Source organism: Gopherus flavomarginatus, chromosome 6 (assembly GCF_025201925.1).
Source record: "Gopherus flavomarginatus isolate rGopFla2 chromosome 6, rGopFla2.mat.asm, whole genome shotgun sequence".
In the NCBI taxonomy this organism is placed as follows: Eukaryota; Metazoa; Chordata; order Testudines; family Testudinidae; genus Gopherus; species Gopherus flavomarginatus.
This window is the reverse complement of record NC_066622.1, coordinates 65631448-65635825: the sequence shown is the minus strand read 5'-3', so window position 1 is coordinate 65635825 and position 4378 is coordinate 65631448.

Here is a 4378-nt window from a genome sequence, read left to right as displayed (position 1 = left end):
TAGGGAAACAATGGGCACAGCATCTGTCATGGAAATTCCTGCCTCTCTGATCTACTAGAATTCTTTGAAAGTGTCCATAAGAGGGAGGATGAAGAAGAATGGTTCAGTCTTTCAAAAAGCCTTTAACAAAATCGCCAATAAGAAGCTATCAAGACATCTCATCAGTTAAGGGGTGAGAGGTTAGAGTGTTGTCATAGATTAGAAACTAGCTAAGGCATAGAAAGCAGTAGGGATAAATGGTCCATTTTCAAAAAGGGTTCCCGCCTCCCTCCATATGCTGTTTTGGGGGCAGTGACTAGTATTTATTTAGGATATGACAAAGGGGTGAACAGCAAGATGGTAACATTTGCAAAAGGCAAAATTATGTAGATTAGTCAAGACTGAAGAAGTTTATGAGGGACTTCAAAGGGACCTAACAAAGTTAGGCGTGTGGGCAATGTGGTGGCCAATGAAACTCAATGTTGACTAATGCACATTGTCCAAGTCCATTTCATGGGTTCTGAAAAAAGCACTGCCACTGAGGCAGAGACCTGAGCCTCACTGTGACAAAAAACTCTGCTCAAACACAGCAGCCATCAAAACAGTGAACAAAGTTTTAACATAGCTAAAAAGTATGCTAGAAAATAAACTGATGATACAGCCTATCCTGGCAGACTGTTCAGTTCTGGTTACTAGAGCTTGAAGATCTAACAGACACAGAAGGCATGAAGGAGACAGGTAACAAAGTTACTAGAAACATGGATAGTTTTGTATGAAGACAAACTGAAAAGATGGGAGGGAAAGAATAGCTCAGTGGTTTGTGCATTGGTCTGCTAAACCTAGGGTTGCAAAGTCAATCCTGGAGGAGGCCACTTAAGGAGCTGGGGCAAAAATCAGTACTTGGTCCTGCTAATGAAGGCAGGGGGCTAGACTTGATGACCTTTCAAATTTTTTTTAGGGGGGAGGGTTAGCTCAGTGGTTTGAGCATTGGCCTGCTAAACCCAGGGTTGTGAGTTCAATCCTTGAGGAGACCACTGAGGGGTCTGGGGATTGGTCCTGCTTTGGGCAGGAGGTTGGACTAGATGACCTCCTGGGAGGTCCCTTCCAATCCTGATAGTCTATGAGACAGGGACTGTTTAGAGAAGAGACCACCCATAAAATAATGGATTGTATAGAGAAAACAAGCACTCCTATTTACACTAATAAGTAAGAACACATGATCAGAGGCCATTCAATGAAACTGAAAGGCATACATTTTAAACCAATACAAGGAAATTACATATTGTGTAGCATCAAAATTAAATATGTGGAACACATTGCCAGCACATTGCATTGAGGCCAAGAGCTTAGCTGAATTAAGTCAAGTATTAGACACTTCCATGGGGAGTGGGGAAAGTCACTTTAGCCAGAAGTCAAAAAAAAGTTTAACTTTTTGAAATACCTCTCCTTAAACAGTCATAACCACCCCCTTCAAACATAAACTACCCACTAACTGGGTACAAGGGTCAGGCACAAGCTTCCTTAAGGGGAGGTTATTCAACTAATTACCCAGCACAGAGTTTCTTGCACCTCTGAAGCCTCTGATACTGGCCACTCCTGGACACAGGAGACCGGACTAGATCACCGGTCTGATCCGGCCAGGCCATTCCATTACTCCCCTGTGACAAGGTACATTAAGTCAGTGTGGAATTATACGCCAAACTAACTAGCAAGAGAGCTGTTCTGAAACAGGCAGGTCAGGAGAATTAAGAACAGTATTTACAAACTTGACTTGTTTCTAGGTATTTGTAAGGAACGTGGAAAATGAATGAGATGATGTACAAGTGACACCCCTTCATTCATTCTGCCTTACGTAGCATCCCAGGGGCTTATTGAAGGCCTCTCACAACTTCAGTGGTGACTGTGAAGAACAGGTGAAAGAGCAATGTGTACGCAGCAGGCTAAAGAGGCAACGCTGGCCTGTGTCTGCTAAATGGTAACTTTTTACATGGGTCACCTGCATCAACCCCATCTGCCAGCTCAGCTAAATACAGAGAGTTTTGTTCCTTTCACTTAAAAAACTCTGCCTGGTGGGATTCTGGGCACAGCTGGTCAGCTCAGCAAGGCTGTAAAGGTCAGGTGTCAGCAGCTAGAGAAGCAGAAACTCCTCGTGAGCTGAGAACAGTGTCTTTGGTCAGCCACAGTGTGCTCCCCAGTCAGTTACTGTCACTGCTGTTGTGGAAATCAGTGGCTGAATTCACTCCACTGTAAACATCAGCATTCTAGGAAATATTCACCCCCCATTTCCTAGGGCCTTCCCTCCCCACAACATGTCATTTAAATTGAGGGAGGAAGCAAGCTGATCTGTCTGATGGGGATTTTCTGCCAGCAGCTGCAGGACAGCAAATCCACAAGGAGTTACACACCCCATTCTACACAGGTCAGGCATGGTGGTGCAGGTCACATGGTTACAGTACTGTGGCTGCACTTCATATATATGGCACTGCAGACACTCAGGCCTTAACAGGGGCACTAACAAATCAGATTTTACTCAAAGTCAAGATCTGTACAAAGTCCCATCCCTCAACCAACAAGTTTAACAATCCCAGCAGAAACTTGTTTGAAACATTCTGCCACTACAGTATTCATAACCCAGCCACCATACAAACAGGGGAGAGAGTGAGAGAGAACTATTCAGTTTAATGTACATGGGGAAATATGCTAGATTTTTAACCTGGTAGGTCCCTTTAAACTCTCGGTGGAGCTAAGGCAAATGTGGTATACAGTTGTTGCCTATCAAACTTAAAACACATATCTGGAACCCCACCACTATGTGTCTTGAGGTTTACTATTGTAACATAGTGTTCATGCACTATGACACTAGCGACACCTGTCATGTTAATTCACTCACTATGTGCGTAATCCCTGTGTCAGTCACCTATTCTTGCACTGCTATTGTACACTGGTAGTATATTTACATGCAATGTGTGCAGACACCCTCCCATGTGTGATGGCAGCAGGTACGTGCATGTGACCCCCATAAATGCATAACCTCCCATGTGACACAACCCAAAGCATGCACAGCTGGCACAAGAACCACAGGTCCCATCCTCTAGCATTATGCTGAAGGCATGGATATATGGCACCATCTTCAACCGGTTGGTCAGGTATTATTGCTTACCATCTGTAGCTCTAATTTGTCCTCTTGCTCCTGGCTCTGCTATGCGGATAGAACTATAGGTACACTGAGCCCTCCTGTCTGTCTTCATTTGCTTCCACCTACTCAAAAAGCATAAGTTGTCTCCAATAAATAAATGAAGTCCTAGGATTTTCTTACATTGGTCACCCACCCCAGGGTGGGAGAAACAGAAAACAAGGAAGAATCTTGGTGAGTATCACAACCACTCTTTTCTCTTAAGATCACATGAATTCTATTCATAATGAGACCATAGGCCAGATCCGCAGTGTGTAGTTACAGCAATACAGCTACATCAATTTATACTAACTGGCCGTATGATTTCTGAGGGGGATGAAAAGGGTCATGCTGCAAAAACAAGCAGCAAGGACAGATGGTCCAGTGGGTAAGGGACTAGGCTAGGCTAGATTACAGGAGACCTCAGTTCAAGTCCCCGGTCTACTACAGATTTTTTGTCACTTAGTCTCTGTTTTCTTTCCCCCATGGGGATAACAGGCTCTCCCTACCTCACAGGGGTAAATACACTAAACACTGTGAGGTGCTAAGGGGATGGAGGTTTACCTCAGGTAGACAGAGGTATTGCCAAATCATGACCCAAACATTTGAGAGTGGCTTTAACAATAGATTGGGTGGGAAGTTGTTTACCTTCTGTGTTTTCAGCCTTTGGTGGTTACATTTTCAAGCTTCCCTTTGCAACCATGATGGCTAGATACGTTCGGATTTTTTTAAATGAGGACAGACCCTCATGTGATCATCTGACTCCAAGAGCTGGAGCTTTAAGAATAAACACCAAATATTGCCAGCTCTTGCAATTTTATCACGAGTCTCACAACACTGAGAGAATTTGGAGCATATGGGGTCAGGGGCGCGCATGTGGAAGGCTGGGAGTCTCCTAGCAGGGATAGAGATGTTCCCAGGGACAATATGGGAGTGGAGCTCATATTCAGAAGAGAGCAAGTCCTTCATGGGGATATGGAAAGGGAGAAAAAAAACCTCTTGGGTGGGGGAGAAGAGAACTTGTGCACCCTCCTCATCCTGCTCCTCCCAACCCAGTCCTGCTGTCCAAGAAGTAGGGTCTGGGAATTGCTACAAGCAATCCACTACAAAGATCCCTGCAGCAAAGCCTGGTGGCATTTCTCATGGATCTCATGTTCTCTTGCAGTGCCATCAAAGGACTGGTCTACACTAGAGAACTAGATAGCCCACCTGTGTTGCTCAGGGCTG